Below are 20,851 nucleotides of genomic sequence, written 5' to 3' on the forward strand. Positions count from 1 at the left end.
ATTCACACCTAAGTGGAGCTGAGGCAGGGGCAGTGGCAGCAGGGATGGTTGCAGGTGTGGCTGCAGCTGCTGCAGCTCCACATGCAGCAACAAGTGGCACCTTACGTGGCTATATGTGCTGCACAGGACCTCTTCTTTTTGGTGATTTCTTTGCTGCCCTCTGTACCTGCACAGTGGTGTACCGTGGTGAGCCACCTGCTAGAAGAAGAAGAATAACGAAAAAAACTAAATACAACTTTCCAGACATTGCTTGCTGCTGCTGCTGCTGCAAGAAAAGAATAATGATTACATGCAAGCAGTGTGAGAGTCTATTAAAATTACCTATGTTGCTCTGGCTCCGTGGCATATCCCTCAGATCATTTGAAACACCTCCAGCATCTCCTTACAGCGACGCTGATCCGTCTTCATTTCTTCCATCCATTGTGACATGTCATCATTCTTACCTGAACCACCATGGATCTATTGATCGAGGTCGCTGAAATCAGCTACAACAGCAGCTTACTGATATAATTGAAAAACTTGAAACACATAAAACTAAGAATATTTTTAGAATATACAGTTACACAATAGCTGTGATGGGGAAGGTATCACAACCTATGTCCCTCCTTGCTCCTCTTCTTTGAAATCATGTACAACAATAAAGAATATGTCTCAGACAGCAACATATTATGTGTATACACAGGACTATGATGAAATTTTAGAAAGAAATTTTATAAAGAATATGTCTCAGTAAAATATTATGTATACACAGAGCACTATGAAGATGAAAATATGTACATATAATGCTGGTTATGGTGCTGCTGCTACTGCCCCTCAGCTTCCAGACGATCCAGTATTTCATTTATATATGTTGAAACAATAAGATGACATGTATTCTATACTACAAAATTCTTAGTGAAAGAACTGTGAGGAAAAAAGTTGAAGTTATCGATTTGTATATGTACTTAAATAGTATTTCTGATTTACTAGGCTATTTCCCACTGGCGCTGCAGCTGTTTGCTGCTGTTGATCGCTTTCGTGTTAGAGGCGGATTGAAAACTCGACACAGTAATGAACAACAGGCACACTGAAGTTACAGTGGACGATGGCATAGTGAGGATGACTAAGTAAGGAGGTAGAGTTCATATACCTTCATCAATTCAGCATTAGCCAATAGGAATACTGTATCCTGAGGAGGGTGAAATCCTACATCTGTGTATTGGACATGGTTATTCATGAATGTGTTCACAGAAACACAAAATAAGCATATGAAGGAGAGAGAGAGAGAGAGAGAGAGAGAGAGAGAGAGAGAGAGAGAGAGAAGAAGCGAGTATAGAATTTCCCAGACAAAGGAATGCCACCACATTATGCTTTGTTCAGGGCTGCAAGAACAACAGCAGGTCCCTCAAGTGGGTAGGTACTTGTGTCCACTGGTATTGGAGCATGAGGCTCCCTGTGGTGGTGGGACATGGAGCCTTTGACAGTAGTTTCTCTTTGGTGGGCTTCCCTGCATGGCACAGAGGATGGGCGTCTCACACATGTGCAGTCTCACAGTAGATCTGCCTGCCACTGTGTGGTGACATTAGCCTGCAGGCTTCCACAATGAATGGAGCTGTCAGCAATTAGCACACTGCCTGGCGCCAGTGGCGCCCACATGGCAGACCTGCCCTGACCTCCGCAGTCTACAGATGTGCACACTCAGCACTCCACATGGTGTTCAGCGATGCCTAGCCAGCAGATACATGTGCAGGGAAGCCAAAACAGTGGCTAATATCTTGCACTTCATTCCATTCCTCAGTGCTTACAGCTATTAAATTATAGGAAATGTGGAAGGGGAACAGCCCTATCTCCTGCAAACTGGTTAAGTAAAGTATATGCAAATTGAATTGAACAATTTATTATTGTTTCAACTGACATAGATTTGAATTTTGTGTCATGAGATCCTTCAATTTCAACTGACATAGATTTGAATTTTGTGTCATGAGATCCTTCCTCTCCAGCAGCTAAGCACAGACTGAACCTTGTTCCCACCATTTCCCAGATGGCGAAGGGAAGGGGAGAAGTGGGGGAGGGGGTGGTGGAAAGTGGGAGAAAAAGAGGCTGAGTGTATCTCCCAGAAGGGGAAAAGTGTCTCAGAACCGAACTGTGGAGGAATGCCAAAAAATGTGTTACTTTTCCCAGAGGGATAGGGGAGGAGGTGGGGAAGAGCGGTAGGTTTCTCAGAAGGATGGATTGTCGGCAGGGGGTCACAAATCAACCTCCAGTAGGTCATAAATCAATGAGCATAACAATAGGTTATGGGCAAGGGAGGAGTAATTTGCCCCTGAATTTATCAAACACACTCAAACAAAATCCACCAGAATCTGTCTTACCCCACTATTGACGTACACTGTGTTAATTGTAGAACATATATATCTCAAATTTCCACAGTATTTTTAAATTATTTCTGATGAATGTTAGGGTGATCCCTTCAACAATATGCTCATGTTAGAAGTCTTTTACTGGTCGACAATGTGGATTGTCAAGATGGAGAGATCTGCTGTTACAGTTTAAAATACATTCCATATGATTGTCAGCAGGTATAACAGGCAGAGGAATCAGTTTTACTACAGTTTCTTCCACAGGCGTCTCACATCGTATGTTTACACAAAAGTCGCTTAAATTTCAGGTGCGGAGGTAACTTCCAAAAGCATCCCAGGTGAATTCTTAGAAATTCGATGGATAAGCAATGAAGCTTAATGCTCCTCAAACCACCATAGCACGATTTACATTCCGAAGGTTTAGTAGAAATAGGAAAAGTTCCGTGAGGTACAAAGTTACAGTTCAGTGATAAGGACTAGGATCAACTTTGCAGCAAGATGAAATACATCGAGAATTGTATGACTGCTGACCACAGTCCGTTTCCTCAAGACATCAATATCTTTCGTAGCAACAGTGCAACAGTCATTGATATGTTTGGGGGTGTTATGATGAAGTTAATATCCCAAGACCTAACATTGTCCATATGTTTAAAGTGTCCAAGTTTTGCGAACATGTGTGGATTGTACTTTTCAATATGGATCGCTATGGAGAGATTCGTTCTATTGCGCACACAATTATGTTAAACGCCTCTTGAATTAGGTTGTCAACTATGCGTTGGAAAATACAGTTCATGATGAGGAGGAGACGTTAGGAAATTGTATAACTCCATATATGTGTGCTATACATAAGTCAGTTTGTGTTAGTCAATCAGAAATTCGATACAAATTGAGTCTGCAGACGGTATACCTAAGTCTATTAGTCTTTCAATTGGTCTGCATATAAAGCATGTAAGAAACACATATTTAGAAAATATTTGCAGCGTCTCAATTGGAGCTGACAGAGAAAAAAAGGACAATATTTTAATGATAGTGATATATTTCCCAAAGGCCACAAAGAACGATATTGTGTATTAGCAATTTAAAACAGTTTTGTCAAAATATATATAATAAATTATATGTTTTTCAAGTTATAGTACATTTTATTCTAGTATACATACGAAGTATGTACCATGAAACTTTACAGTTCAGCTGCTGGAGAGTCTTAGTAGTTCATGAATTTGCAGTGTCGGAGAGGCTTTTGAGTCTAGTTATTGCTAAGTCAGACTTAGCTCATTTTTAAATGAGATGAGGTAAACAGTTCAGCTGTTGCAACATTATTGAGTGAGACATAGCAGTTCCTACATCATTCAGCTGTTAGACTTGAATTTTTCCTGTCGTATACAATGTGTAAATAACTTACATAAATTCAACTGGGTGACGTCATCGACAACAGCCGATATTGCGACAGGAACACACCTGCCATTTTAAAGGCAAGACTACAGCAAATAATCGCTGAGCAGCGGAATTAAAAACCTTAGTTTGCTGAGACATTCCGGAGAGATAACACATACACACACACATAATTTTGGCATTGCTCTAGCTAGTGAAATGATCTATTACAATCGTCGACAGTTGGTTACTTTTCCAAGGAATTCTTTCAGTTTCATTTACTGATTGCTTCAAAAAATTCTTAGGATTGGCTGGACGGTGCTTCATGGTCGTAGTATAACTGATAATTTCATTCTATAACTGCCCAGTATTTGGCAAAGTTTGAGTGTTTCCGTGGCTTAGAGTCGAATACTATATTTCGACATTCTGTGATAGATGTCATAGAGATTTTTCAAGAGGCAGCCTTATCAGTGCTAAGGAAAGATTCAAATTTTGCAGCAGCGCCCAATCGTTTGCCAGTGGTTGATTTTATTAGGTATGTGGGACAGGCAGTTTTTAAACTACCGCCTGACAATGCAGAGGAGGCTAGGAGGGAGGCGTGTGGTTTATTGACTGGGACACATACACCCAAGAGTATTATCACAGCAGCCAAGGCAGCTGCTTTACGTTCGTCCGGATATTGTTATTTTACCAGAGGACAGGGGCAATGCTATCGTTGTTTTGGACAAGCTGTATTACGTTCAAAAGATACAGTGTTTCTGTCTTATTCAGCGTATCACTGGATCTGTGCTGAGCCAACAAAACGTTTTGAGAGAAAGACTAACTGCCTCCTGAAGAAAATTTCCTTATGGCAAGAGACTGTCAAGTGTCTTCATTCTTATTGTGGTGTTCCCCTAAGGCTATATGGCATTCCTAAGGTCAACAAGGAAGGGGTTCCACTGCCTCTGTTTATGAGTAGCACTGGTACTCCGATATATCGTCCATTAAAACACCTTGCTACTCTGGTGAATCCTATGGTAGGTCGATTTGAGCATCATATAAAAAACTTACGTTGATTAGAGGGAATGCGTTTGAATGCCTCTGATGTTCTAATAAGTTATAATATGGTCTCTCTCTTCACTAGTGTTCCTCTGTTTGTTTCGTTATTGGTGACTGAGGTTAGGTTTAGTATTGAATTAACGAACTTATTTCGACATGTGTTGACTTCCACTTACTTTTTACTCAATGTTCAGTACTATGAGCAAACAGATGGAATTGCAATGGGAAGGATGTTGTCGTCTGTTATTGCTAATTTGTTGATGGAAGACTTCGAGAAACATACCTTGGAGTCGGCGGCTTTGAAACCTGCATGTTTGTTTAGATATGCAGACGATACTTTTGTTATCTGACCTCATGGCAGTGAGAACTTTCTAGAACCCCCAATGCAATCCACCATCCCTTCCTTGATGTGGTGGTCAGGGAGGAAGGCTAATGGTACGTTGGGTCTTGGCGTTTATAGTAAGCCTACTCACGCTGATTTGCATCTGCAGGCTGATAGTTGTCACCATCCAGCTCAACATGAAGGTGTACTTCATACCTTAGTTCACAGAGCCCACGTCATATCGGACCCTGGGAGTTTGTCAGCTGAGTTAGCCCATCTCGATGTCACTTTTTTAGTCAGATTTTATAGAGAAAGACAGATTGTGCACCATATGAGTGATGGTAATAGTCAGGTGACACCAAAGTCTGCTGTCTTTTGCCTTACACAGGGTGCATTTCGAACAGTATAGGCCCTATTTTGCAGAAATATGATGTTAATGTGTTTTTCGACCACCATTTACTATTATGGTCCTTTAAGGTTCCGTAAATGATGATCTTGGTTAGCATAAGACGGGTGTCTACCGTATTCCTTGCAGTTGTGGCATGTCAAATATTGGTCAGACTATCAGGACTGTGGACAACTGGTGCACTGCGCATAAGCGTCACACACGCTCTCATAGTCGCATGCTGTTCAGATGACACTGCACTTAATGCTTTAGGACTGACAACCGTTACAATTTAATGAAGTTTAATTTTAACTGCATACCTTTGCTGTAATGAATACGTTTTTGTTCTGACATATAGCATCTATAAAATATATTTTTTATTAAATTAACTCCACATATGATTTCTATGCTATTCGCCAATACAGGTGACTAAATTCTTGCACACATGTTCAGTACATCTATGGAACTAACAACGATCATGTGACACATATTTCCATGGACCGATACATGCAGAATAATAATCAAAGTACCATGCAATTATTTTGTGTAATGACTCATATTTTGTGGAAACTACACATCCTTCTTAATATGAGACGAAACAAAACGTGTATTTATGGTTTAAAGCTTCTTACATATATACCAAAATCAAAGATGGCAACACTTTCTGTGGCAGATGGTTGATATTTGACACACAACTTAACAGTTCAACTGCTGCAATATCGGAGTGAAACTTACTAAGTCATAAAAATTCAACTGTTGTCGCTATGTTAGAGAAAGCTAGGCGCTCAAGAATTTTCAGCTCTTTTTGGACTTATCAGTTCATTATTAGAAGAGACAAAATGTGTGTGAAATGTGGTCGTTCAAAAATTAAACTGTGTACAGGTGAACCATGGATTATATCTGTGGAAGGAGAGAGGTAGCACCCATGTGAGTCTCACACAAATGGACGTGGTGATACAGCAACATACACAGATAGAATAGTATAATGTGTAGCTGTATATGCACAGATTGTCCATACAAACCTACAGCATAGTATGATGCAGTACTTGGTATACTGAACAAATTATGGAATGTGCTGTTCTCTGAATATAATATAATACCATGCAGATGCAGTAGTGGGGCAAGTCGTTATAGTTTTGTGGTAATGTGTTACGATGGAGAAGGGAGGGTTTGTCACAGTTTTGAAGGGCATTTTGTTGCAACTTTTACTGAAATATTGGATGAATTAAGTAGTGCCCAGGTGCATTCTTATAAATTCGATGGATGCAGGTACAAATTACTCATATTTCCACTTCATATGGAATATTCGAAGTCCAAACTTCATATGAAAAATTTATGAGTACCCTTCACAAAATAAAACTCCTCACAACCTTGAATAACTCTAAGTTATATGCAAATTGGAACTATTTCACTACAGTCAAACATATTTCAATGTCCTACAACTTAGTAGCCTCGTAGAATTCCCCAAGACTACACACATGTTCGTTTCACATGACCTCTTCTGCAAACTTCTGTCATGACCTGCAGAAGAACCAGTTGCGCTAGGGCCCTTATTGGATGAATGAAACAAGCATTCATAGGGAAATGATTCAGAAATAATGTAGAAGTATGCAAGCTTCCTAATAGAAATCCCACTATACTGTCAATGTTTCATGTTTCACATATTGCTCACATATTCACATTCCTCTACTGTCAACATTAACAATTCGGCTGGAAATGTTATATGTCTCGTGCATAATGTAAAAACGCTTACAATTTATGTGAAGGATCACCTAAACATAATTTAAAACATAATGATAGCCTTGATATTATATCTCTATCTGCTTTTAGGAAGGATGATTGGAGCTTAAACTTTCATGTAAATCAGTGTTAATTAACCCTACAATGAATATACAGTGCTTTGGAGGCCCTTAGAAGCCTTACTTTTTTGAATTTTCTTGTAATTTTGATATCAAATTCTTTTCCAGTACTCTTTGTGTTAATCGTTGGCATCCTCCTTCTCAAGTCAGAGACCAATTGTTTTTCACGTTTTTGTGTATAATTTGAAATATTTGCAGAAACACCATTAATGCATATGCAGGACCTCAGAAACCCCCTTACCGTTATTCATGTTCTCTATTCCATATTGACTTTCGTATTTGTTAACTACAGATATTGTTGGATTAATAACTGCTCCTAGAGGCAATTGTGGTATCAGCAGCAGCAGCAGGAGCAGTAGCAGCAATAGTAATAGAATTTACGCTTATTTATTAGAGATATCTATATACCTTGGAGCTTTTCCCAATTATGTGACTTATTGTTTCACAGTATTGTTGTTCTGTGCTGCCATTGTCACCATCGCAGTTAGGTTACTTTATTTGTTGCCCCAATGATGGTATTGTTATCATTATGACTTTTTTAGTTTTGCATCAGATGTTCTTCGAGTGACATGTATTTTGTTATGGTTTCACCAAGGAAAACAAGGAAGTCACAAGTGGGTGAACACTTCCTGTTCCCTTAAATAACGTAACTATCCAACTAACGGTCCGGACACTTGGATGATGCCGTCCAGGATACCGAGAAGCATACATAGCACACGCCCATTGGGCATTTTGATCACAATAGCCATACATGAAGACGATATCGATCTTTTCCGCAATTAGTAAACGGCCCATTTTAAGTAGGGTAATGTATCACGAAGCAAATACCGTCCGCACTGGCGGAATGTTCGTGATACAACTTACTTATAAGTTTGTGACTATTACAGCGCCATCTATCACAAAGCGAAAAAAGTGGTCCAACTAAAACATTCATATTTCTTTACGTACTACACGAATATGTAATAAGAAGGGGAGTACCTATCTTAAAATACGCAGTTGATATCCGTTAGACCTATGGCAGCTCCATCTAGTGGGCCAACCATAGCGCCATCTGGTTTCTCCCTTCAAGCTAGACAAGTTTCGTTCTGTGTAGTTTTTTCGTTTGACGCTTATTTCGTGAGATATTTGGCCCAGTCACGATCAATGAACCACCCTGTATAAGGTTAATTGGTCATTTTATATCACATGATTTGGCTATCGAATGTACAATTCTGCTTTAGAAGTCGTTTAACAACTGGAAAGAGCCATATTCTCTTTTCTCTGTGAGGTACTGGGTGGGTTAAACAAAAGTATCTGACCACTAGGCATATTTTGTGATTTAACTAAGATGTTTAATTGTGTTGATCACAAAATATTGCTTCACATGTTGGACCATACGGAATAGAGGGAGTAGGTCACAATTGGTTCACCTCTTACTTTAGCAACAGACAGCATAGGGTCATTATTCACAGTGTTGAGAATGCCTGTGATTTGGGGTTTGAGTTGGGTACAGTCAAGTTTGTGCCCCAGGGATCAATGTTGGGGCTACTCCTGTTCCTTATTTATATAAAATATATGCCCATTAGTATTACAGGTAACTCTAAAATATTTCTATTTGCTGATGGCACTAGTTTGCTAGTTAAGGATGTTGTGCAGTTCATGACCTAAGTTCATGGTTTGTAGAAAATATCTAATGCTAAATCACAGTAAGACTCAGTTTTTTCACTTTCTTACACATAATTCTACAAAAGCTGACATTATAATTTCACAGACTAGGCATGTTCTTAGTGAAACTGAACAGTTCAAATTTCTAGGTGTTGAGATAGATAATAAATTATTCGAACAGTATCTGAAGTGAGTGACCATTCGACACAAAAATTAGTTTACTTTGCTTATTTTCATTCACTTATGATGTATAATATTATATTTTGTGGTAATTCTTCATTTTTGCAAAGGATATTTTTGTCTCAGAAATGGGTGGTTTGGGCAATAAGAAGTGTAAGTTCACAAACTTCTTGTCGACACCTGTTCACACATCTAGGTACTTTGACACTGGTCTCTCAATAAAAAATTATGCCTTAGTGTAATTTCTTGTTAACAATATTAGCTTATTCCCAAGAATAAGCAGCTTTCATTCAGTTAATACTCGGCAGAAATCAAACCTGCATTTGGATCGCACTTACTTAACTCTTGTGCAGAAAGGTGTGCAGTACACTGCTGCATCCATTTTCAATAATCTACCAATAGAATTCAAAACTCTTAGCTGTAATCCAAGCACTTTCGAATCGAAACTTAAGTTTTTCCTCGTGGGTCACTCCTTCTATTCTGGTGAGGCGTTCCTTGAAAAAGTAAGCTGATTCTTGTTGTATTGTAGGTTGTATTTCCTTAAACTTACAGTTTGACTTCTTTCAGGTTCATAAACATTTTATTTTTATTTGTTATTACTTTTATGTTGTAATTTCATGTACTGACACATTCTATGACCTTGGAGATTTGCTCCTCAATTTGGTCCTACAGAAGTTGATGTGTAAGTACATAAATAAATAATTAGACTTTTGAACATTTTCCCTCATTCATTACCGAAAAATGAAACATATTGTAAATGATTACGTTTTACATTAATGAAGAAATTAGCATTTGAAATGTATGTACATGACTATTCTTATTGTGTTCTAGGAACAAAATTAGAAGAAAGATTAGCTCCAGGAGATCAAGAAATAAATTAATTAGATGAAGCTCGTAAAAAAGATTATATTTTTACAGAGAGTAAAAATTCAGAATTTAGACATGAGGTAGATAAACTACTTCAAAAATCGCAAAAGAAATTATATTTGATCAAGATTGCAACTGTTGTTAGAGGAATAATGTATGGAAATAAAAAATTTGACTCTGATTAGAAATATAATAATGGTTGAAGATTATAATTTTTAAAATTTCTTAATTATATAACTTAATAATTTAAGCATCAGTTATTCTTTGCTAATGAGTGACAAACTGAGGCTATGTTAATGCAGTTGAACTCAATAATGAATAGTTATGAAGAACTGGTAATTTTTTATCTGATGCACAAAAGAGGAAGAGAGTTAAAAAAGTGGTAGAAATTTGCACATAACACTTGGTATACCTATTATAAAAAAATCATTCAACATTTAACAGAAAGGAAAGAGGGATTAGGTTACAGTAAATATGAGACAAGTTTTTACAGGTTTTTTTAGCCACACTAGGAGCAATTTGTTTAGCAGCTGGCAGAGCAGCAGCTGTAGCTAAATCAATTAATGAAAAACAAAAAAAGATGTAGAGTTAGGAGAATAAAAAAGAAATAATTTAGTATTAGAAAAAATTCATGTTTACAAAACATTTAAAAAATAATTAAGAAATTTTAGTTCATTATCAAATTTTAATCTAGACAAACTTGTTGGACAAATGAAAATTAAACATTTATGTGCCGTTTTATAATTGCATATTATGTAATAAACAGGACGTTTTTATCTGGAATAGTTAATTTAGATACTTCAGATCATATGGGTACTCACTGGATACCTTATTATGAATAGAAAAACAAAAAAATGTTCTTGATTCATTTGGTGGGAATATTACAAAACAACTAGTTAAAGATTCAGCTAAAAAAATTGTATTACGATATTGAAAGAACACAAGATTATGATGAATTAATGTGTGGTCTTTTATATATATTTATGTTAAAATTATTGTCAGATGGTATTAAATTTTACCATATTTTAAAAAGTTAAATAGACCTTTTTGTGAACAAAATAAATGTGCAAAGTAGTGCAAAAGTAAAATTAAGAGAACTAAAAAATCAAAAATCATGTTAAATAAGGACTAGATCCAAAAACTAAAAATATCACTTAAGAAACTTTGCAGTGAATTGAATAATTTTTTTTTCAAGTAGCTAAAAGTAACATACATTTTAATAATAGAAGATTAGTAGATGTAACTGATCCAACTGTTAAAAAAGATAAAGTTGACAAAAGATTGAATAATCATATCACAAAAGCTAAGTACACAAGCACATTAACACAATATAATAACTATTTTACTGAAATGCACCTTCATGAAAAAATTAATCAGGTTTATAATGATAATTATGTCACTATAATAAATCTTACAGAAAAATAAACATAGAATGAGGATCTTATACAAACGATTTTGTTGATGTACAAGGAGAAAAAATATATCAAAAATCACTGAATTTTCATTTGTGACAGGAAATGAGGAATAAATGTATACTTTCTAGTATGATTTTAAAATGAAAAAACTTGTTGTCACTGGTAACAATATAAAGAAAGATTTAACCGTTAATGACTTTGCTATTACATTAAGTTTTATCGATAATCTGGATGTAATAAATAACGAAAATATTTAGTTTATGGTACAAGAAACAAATTTTTAAACTGTAAGTTTAAAAGATACATTTAAAACTGTTCCAGTACATGTACAGGGGATAGCCAAAATAATGTGAACAATGCCAGTAATGGGATAGTTGTTTTTGACAATGTCACACATGCATGTTCAGTATGGACTATGCATCAATGCAGGTTGTTTATGAGTAGTGCACACTTCGTATTTGCATTTAGTGGCCAAGGCTGATGTACAATGAAAGACCTACCAGAGATTCAAAGAGGGCAGATTGTGGGGGACCAATTAGCTGGAGCATCAATAACCAAGACAGCCAACTTATGGAATGTTTCAAGAGCAACTCTTTCAACAGTCATGACAGCCTACACAAAATATGGAAAGGCAACATTATGTAAACGTAATAGTGGACTCAAATCAAAACTAAATGACAGAGATCGTCGTACACTAACATGAATTGTGTCAAAACAACACAAAACTATAGAAGCTAAATTGACTGCAGAGCTCAATACCCATCTTTGAGACCCTGTATCTATCGAAACTGTCAGCTGACAACTCTATAAAGCGAATGTTCATGGACGAGCTGGTATTCCAAGGCCATTAATGACTAAAACCAACGCAAAGAAGGGTAAAACATGGTGTCAGGAGCATAAATCCTGGACAGCTGATCAGTAGAAACAATCATATGGTCCAACGAGTCATCTTCATTATTTCCAACATCTGAAGAACGCAAAAAGAAACCTAGAATCCTGATTACTTCAGTCCAACGACTAAGCACTGAGGTGCAAGTGTGATTTTGTGGGCAACCATATAGTATTCTGATGGTCCCATCATTACTCTCAAAGGCTGTGTTATAGCCAACAAAAATGTGAACTTTTTAGGTGATCGGGTGCCCCCCAAGATTCAAATGTTGTTTCCCAACAGTGATGCATGTTTCAGGATGACAATGCACCCATTCACACAGCCAGGACAGTACAATCATGGTATGAGGCGCATGCAGCGGAACTGCAGCGTCTTCCCTGGCCAGCACACTCCCCCAGCATGAAGATTATCAAACCCTTGTGGGCAGTATTGGAGTGCAGACTCCAGAGCAGATTTCCACCTCCCTCATCACTGAAGGAATTAGAAGAGGTTCTGACACAAGAGTGGAATAACATTCCACTGGAGCCTGTACAATCATTAATGCCAGTACTCTAAGGAGAACAGCAACTTTATTATGGTCAAATGGGGGTCCAACCACTTATTAATTAACCATTCCAAAGTAAGTACAGGTTTTCACATAATTCTGCTTATTTCTGTGCAAATAAGTTTATTTGGTATAATTTAATCTATATAAATGAACGATTGTGCTGCAGACACAGCTTTTCACTGTGTACATATTAGATGTTTTAGAGGAAAGAAATTTTGTGAAATACATTATCCTCAAGGAATAATAACGAAAAATGGATGAAAGGGAGTTGAAGGAATTTGTGTTGTTTGTAAAATAAAAAAATGTAGATTTGTTTAAAGAATTTATAAACATTTATAAATAAATTATTAATAAATTACATAACCCAGTGAGAAATGTTTTTAAAAGAAGAAATGTTGTTTCTTTAGATACAGATTACTTATGGCAAGCAAATATAGTAGTATTGGATGTAGGAAATTTAAAAGGAATTTCAAAAATAAATAAAAGATATAAATAACTCCACCATAGCAGGTCCCAGCCCACTTGAGAAAGGAGGAGGGGAAGGATAACACCTCGTTAAACAAACCTTAGTTCCCCTGGCCTGGGTGATAGTACCTCATGAGGGCCCCTTGCCAGGGATACAGTGAAGATCTCAATGGCAGAGAAGGCAGAGAAGATGGACGGCGTAGCTGGCAGAAGAGGCAGCCTATTGTCCAAGGCCAAAATGGACATAGGGCACAACGGTTCCACATGTTAGAGGTGGCACCCTGACAGTGTCTGTTCGATATGTTAGTGGAGGTTCAAGAAATAATATTCCAGGCTAACAACCTGGTCTTACTTTGAGAATTCAGGGATGATCTTGGATTCCCTACTCTTTACAATTTACAGCAAATAATGGCTCTGAGCACTATGCGACTTAACTTCTAAGGTCATCAGTCGCCTAGAACTTACAACTAATTAAACCTAACTAACCTGAGGACATCACACACACCCATGCCCGAGGCAGGATTCGAACCTGCGACTGAAGCGGTCGCTCGGTTCCAGACTGTAGCGCCTAGAAACACACGGCCACTCTGGCCAGCACAATTTACAGCTTCAATTCGCAATATGGAAAGTTCGCACAATGGATGCTCTACCCCAGGAACTCTGATGAGGAATCCACCATTACATCATGTAATGCAATGGGACCTAGGATTCTGGGGAGTCCCAACATTTGCGGTGAGGAAAAGATGAAATATATAGAAAAGCCTTCCAAGTTTCAGTTCAAGAAGAAGTACTACTTTGGAACCTTAAACGTAAATTCTCTTCTGAAAACTGGGAAACAAAAGAAATTCAAATTATTTCTGCAGAAGAACGATATACAGATTGTAGCAGTTCAGGAAACACGATTCTTAGATGAGGATGTAGTTGATACAAAACATTATAGAATTTATAAAAGGAAACCAGCAGCATTTTATGTAAACAAAAAAATCGTAGATAGTCTAACAGAATTTAGATCGAATTCGGAAAGGATATCCATGTTAGCAATGAAGTGCAAGAACAAAAGTTAGACCCTCATAAACTGTCATGCACGTATAAATGCTGACAACAGAAGAAATCTGGAAAAAGTAAATAAATTCTGGGATCTTTTAGAATCTATTTCTATCATACCTAAAAAGAACATTAACATACTTCTTGGCGACTTCAATGCGCTAATTGGGAGGGAAAGGAAATTTAGAACTATTGTAGGTGAATATCTAGCACACTCAAGAACAAACAGAAATGGTGAAAGACTGATCAACAGGTGTAAAATGTTCCAGTTTAAACTCATGTCCACACATTTCCGCAAACTGCCAAGAAAAGCCAAAACCTGGAGAAATCCAAATCCAAACCTAGGCGAATTTCAACTGGATCACATAGCCATATCTAAAAGGTACATCACAGAAATTATGAATGGTAAAATAGACAGAAATGGGGAATTCGATTCAGATCATTATCCCTCTAAGACTAAAATAAAATTTCTCCCATCTAAACCAAAAAACGCGACCAAGAAAGTGATCAGATACAATACCACTACAGCTAATATATAGAAAAATTTAGAAAAGAAATTGAGACAAGTAAAGAAGGTGATTGGCGTGACCTCCAGATGAAAATAACTCATGCACCAGAGAAAACTTTAGGATTATCCAAGAATACAAAGAAGACGTGGTGGAATGAGGGGTGTGAAGAAGCACTAATACAAAGAGCTCAAAAATGGAGAAAATGGAGATGTTCGAAAAAAGAGGAAGACCTTGAACAATTCAGACAACAAAGTTAAGAAACATTAAAAGTAATCTGGAAAATCAAAAGGAACTTTGAAAATTGTCAGCTTATTGAAATAGAAGAAAATTTCACCAAAAATAATTATAGAGATTTTTACCAAACCTTTAAACACATACTTAAAGGATATCAGGCACCAAATATTTGTTTCATGATGAAAATGGCAAAATAGGATTAAATAATAAAGAAAATTGTGAAATTTTAGCAAATTTTTTGAAAAGTTGTTGAACTGTCCAGTTCCAACAGATAAATTAGAATTTACAGTGACACCTCAAAATCTAGAGGAAGATTTCCCGCCAACAGAGCTAGAAATTCATGAAGCCATCAAAACACTCAATAAAGCATGTGGTGAAGACTCCATTACAGCAGAATTATTGAAGTGGTCAGTACCAAAAATCATAAAGGATCTACAGCTGCTTTTTGAGAACATTTGGAAAACTGATAAGATTCCAGTTGAATGGAAAACAGCATTAATCCACCTGCTACATAAAAAGGGAGACAAACAAAAGTCAGTGATTACAGAGGAGTGTCACTTCAGCCAGTGGCATACAAAATATTATCAAAAATCCTCCTCAACAGAGTGGTAGATACTTAAAACAAACAACTAGAAGAATATCAGGGAGGTATTCGAAAGGGAAGATGCTGTGCAGAACAAATTTTTAACTTAAAGTTAATAATTCGCCATAGAATTTTAACCAGCAAACCAATACTAGTGTCATCTATGTATTTCAAGAAAGCATTTGATTGTATAGACAGAGAAACGATAGATAAGGTCATTAGAGAATTGTATTAAATCAAAACTGGCAAACATAATTGGTGAAACACTAACAGGCACAGTATCTAAAGTCAAATTTATGGGAGACGTATCTCAGCCTTTTGAAATAAAAACTGGTGTTAGACAAGGCGATGGTTTATCACCTTTACTGTTTAACTGTGCTCTAGAAAAAATGGTAAGGATCTGGAATTTGGAGCTAAAAAATCACAAAATTGAGCCAGTAACTCAGGGGAATGAAAACAAATGGAATTAAGGTGAACTGCTTGGCTTTTGCGGATGATTTCGCAATACTTTCAGGAAACCTGACAGAAGCAGTTACTCAAATAAACATCCTGGAAAAAATAGCAAACAGAACTGGTCTCAAAATTTCAGCTGAAAAAACAGAATTCATGACAAATATAAAAATTGTACCTAAATACATAGAAACACAAATAGGTAAAATAGAGGGAGTAAATAAATTTAAATATCTTGGAGAAACTATACAACAGAATGGACTAGAAAAATCTGCAATAGATATAAGAATTAACAAAATGCAAAGAGCATATGGTTTGACCAAAAATATTTACAATGAGAAATGTATATCTAGAAAAAGAAAACTAAAACACTAGACTACAGTCGTAAGACCAGATTGTTTATATGGATCTGAATGCCTAACGATGAACTATAAGATGAACAAACTAGAGGTACTGGAAAGTAGGATTATTAGAAAAATAATTAGTGCAATGAAAATGTTAGGAAAAATAAGAAGTAATGAGACCTACAAAAATATAGAGAAAATATATGAACTAATGGCCATACGAAGATTAACCTTTTTTGGACATCTCTAGCAAATGGATAGAAACAGACTAACAAAACAAATACTCCTATATTTCTGGAAGAAGAAATCGACAATAGCATGGACTACAGAAGTAAGAATAGGTCTTGAAAGAAACAACATCAAAGAATCAGAAATAGCAGAAAGAAACCGTTTTAAAAACAAAATACTAAATATGGAAGGCTTTCAAAGCAGAAGAAATAAAAAATCGGGAACAACATCGACAGATGGAAGGAAGAGACTTCATGGGGAGAAAATGAGGGAATACTGCAAAAATAGGAAATAACAACAAAGGAAGAAGACGAACTGAAGTTGTTAACGTGATCCTAGTTCGTCAATACTATTAAAAAAGAAGAAGATACAAATATCAATTAACTGCAATTTATGTTTTTCCAAAATTTGCTTGGGGTATTCCAGTTAAAAATGAAACAAGTAAAAAAGATTGAGAAAATTTCGAAAACGTCTTAGAGCAAAGATATCCCAATAAATTACCAAAAAATGGACTGTAATATTCAGATAATCAGCTAATGTAACCTCAGTTCTTATACAGTATTCTTCAATTCTATCAGCAACTCAGTTTCTTAAACTCATAACTGGTTTTTCAAAATTTATAACCTATATTAAAATCCAACATTTCAATTAATATATTAATTGTTATTTGTTTGTCTTCATATTATATACAATCATCTTCTGAAGCTAAGGGATCATTGTATCTACTTTCAGTATAATGTAGAATGTAATTTTTAAACACTTAATGACATTTTTTGAAAATTTTAAAATCTACAGAGGTTATATTCTGAACCTCTGCAAATCTATAATAAATAAAATGTAAAATATAATCCCTAAGCAACACTTCTTTCCTTTCAAACAATATAAACCTAATATTTTTAAACCACATTCCTAAGTTTAACTGATAACTGTTTTGGTTGATAACACCAAATTTATTTAACATTCCTTTTGATTTAGTTTATTTTGTATCTTAGATATACTACACATATTAAGAAATTTTTTAGTTACAAAATTTTTCTTTGTGTTATTTTGTTTGCCACATCTCAATAAATCTTGCATTAATTGTAATAATTCATACAATTTTTTCCTGTTTTAAAAAGTAAATGACAAGAACTTTAACATTTAACTACTGTCTAATTTTTTATCTTATAATATATTTTTCCATCAACTGAAATTGACACAATCTTCAGACTACATCAAAACTAAAAAGTGTAAAATGAGTGAAATTGATAAATCAATTAATAATTATAATTTACAAAAATACAGAAATGATAGCTATAGAATACTGTTTTAATGGGTATCATCAAAAAACTGTATAATACTACATGAAATCTGTGTGTACATTGAAAATATATTTCTGTTTGTTATTTAAAAGGACATTTGAAAATGTTTCTAATCATGACAAGCTCTTTGGTGTGACGTCATAAGCATGTGACTGCGTGTGAGATCGCTCTCTAAGTTTTCATCTATTTTTAGGTTTCAGATATATATTTTAACGGTTTTTGTTATAATATTTATTATATAAGTGACTTATTAGTGGTTTCTTCATTCTCCTCTGCCTTTCTTGTGTTGTGGCCTGATATTTGTGAGTGTTTCATATCGAGCAACTTAACCTCTTACCCATGTGTACATTCCGCGCTGACCAGTTGCAGCTGTAGCGGCGTATCGAAAGCTAAGTACTAATTAATTTTTTGTGTATAGTAGTTTATTTAGGAACTTTAGTAGTCTTCAACCGGTGTTCTTAGTGTTTTCCGGTGAATTCAGAAGAAATTTTTGCGAACTGCTTTCAGTTTCGTTACTGTGTCATTAGGTATTTGATTTTCTTTCTGTGTTAGTATTTTGTTATATTCTCATTTGTTGTTGATTAATACTGTCAATAATAGTTGTTACTTCCCTTGTAGAGCAAGTTTGTGATTATTGTAGTCAGTTTTTAACATCTTCTTATTGTAGTAGCGGAACTTAGATAAAGTTGTTTTCTTGTTTCAATAACTGTAAAATTTTACCATGAGTGAGAAGTGTGGGCTTTTCATTGGTTCGTGAGTAGTGGGTTGCGGTGTGAGTCTTGTTCGAAGTATTTTGACTGGGGGGAAAGCAGTGGGGAAGCCAGTAGGCGTTCTGGTGAGATCCTCTCCTGGAACTGCAGGTTATGTAGCAAGAGTTGATGGAGGAGCAGGAGCGTAAGATCTGTGCCCTTCAGGTGCAGTTGGAAAACACAGAGGAGGAGCTAGATAGGATGAGGAGGGAGAAGGGGGTTGGAGAATGGGAGCTGGCTGTTGGCAAGAGATCTGCTAGGAGAAGGAGATTTTCAGATAGTTTTACTATTGGTGTTTGTAATAGATATGAGCAACTGTCAGAGTCTAGTGGAGAGGAATCTATAGTAACTGTAGATGTAGGAAGTATGCAGCAGACCTCAGCAGTTACGGTGGCTAGGACAGTTGCAAAGTCTAAGAGAAAGAAGAAGGTTCTGCTGTTAGGTAGTTCTCGTGGTAGAGGTGTAGGCCAGCAGTTGCAGGATGTTTTGGCGAGTGAGTACCAGGTCACCAGCATTGTGAAGCCTAATGCAGGATTGGCTCAGGTGACTGTTAACTGTTAGTGATTTTACTAAAGAGGATCAGGTAGTGATTGTGGGTGGGGCTGGTAATAGTATTGATAGGGATGGGGAGTATGACATAGATGGTGACCTGGAAAAGATAGCGACTCAGACTGGCAACACAAATGTGCATTTCGTCGAACTGTTTCTGCGTCACGATCGGCCTCATCTTAATACAGCCGTCAGGTGTAATAACATGAGACTTGGGGGTGCGCTGATGACAGAAGGCATGGGTCACATTTCAGTGGTGTCGGTGGAGTCTATCAGCAGGACAGGTTTCACTAGACATGGCCTGCACCTCAACAGGTATGGAAAGGGGAGGTTGGCAAAGCTTATAGGTGACAGAATAGTTGGGGGTGGTGGGATCACTCATGGGAAAATTCTGGTAGTTGTGGGTGTTAGAGCTGTACCTTTTTTAGATTGGAGTCAGCTGATACGTATTCCTGCTTAAGGGAAGTCTCTCTAACAAGGAAACCACTTTCGACAAAGCTTAGGATCCGATTAATGAGGGAATTAGTATATTTCATCAAAATATACAGAGTGTTAGAGATAAAGTCAGTGAACTGCTTATAGATGTTGATTCTGAAATTATTTGTATATCTGAACACTTCTTAAAAAAGGAGATAATTCAGAGGCTTCCTTTACCAGGATACAGGTTGGCTGACAGCTTTTTTAGGAGCTCTTTGCGGTGTGGGGGAGTAGCCATGTATGTGAAAAACGGTATCCCATTTGAGTCAATTGATGTTTCAAAGTACTGCAATGAAAAGGCGTTTGAGTGTTGTGCAGGTGTGGTTAAATTTAGTGGGGCTAAACTTCTTATTGTTGTTATTTATAGATCCCCAGACACCGATTTCATAACAATTTTTGCTAAAGCTAGAGGAAGTTATTGGTTCACTTTATAGGAAATACAAAAAGTTAGTTATATGTGGTGACTTCAATATTAATTGTGTAAGTGATTGTGCAAGGAAAAGGATGCTGCTAGACCTCCTTAATTCATATAATCTTACGCAAACCGTATTCTTTCCAACGAGAGTGCAAGGGAACAGTAGAACAACCATAGACAATATTTTTGTTCATTCCTCATTACTAGAAGGGCATTCTGTTACCATAAAGGTGAATGGCCTTTCAGATCATGATGCTCAAATTTTAAGTCTAAAAGATTTTTGTGCTACAACACATGTTAAATATAGTTACCAGCTTTTTAGGAAAGCTGATCCAGTTGCTGTAGAGACTTTTGTAAACCTTATCAAGGAACAAGAGTGGCAAGATGTTTATAGTGCTGATATAGTGCTGATATATAATGCTTTCCTCAAGACTTTTCTCGTGCTCTTTGAAAGTTGCTTTCCGTTAGAACGTTCAAAACAGGGTACTAGCACAAACAGGCAGCCTGGGTGCCTGACTAAAGGGATAAGAATATCTTGTAGAACAAAGTGGCAATTATATCAAAACGTTAGAAACAGTCACAATCTAAATGCAGCAACCCATTACAAACAGTATTGTAAGGTGCTTAAAAATGTTATTAGGAAGGCAAAA

The sequence above is a fragment of the Schistocerca gregaria genome, chromosome X, assembly GCF_023897955.1.
Source record: "Schistocerca gregaria isolate iqSchGreg1 chromosome X, iqSchGreg1.2, whole genome shotgun sequence".
NCBI classification, from domain to species: domain Eukaryota; kingdom Metazoa; phylum Arthropoda; class Insecta; order Orthoptera; family Acrididae; genus Schistocerca; species Schistocerca gregaria.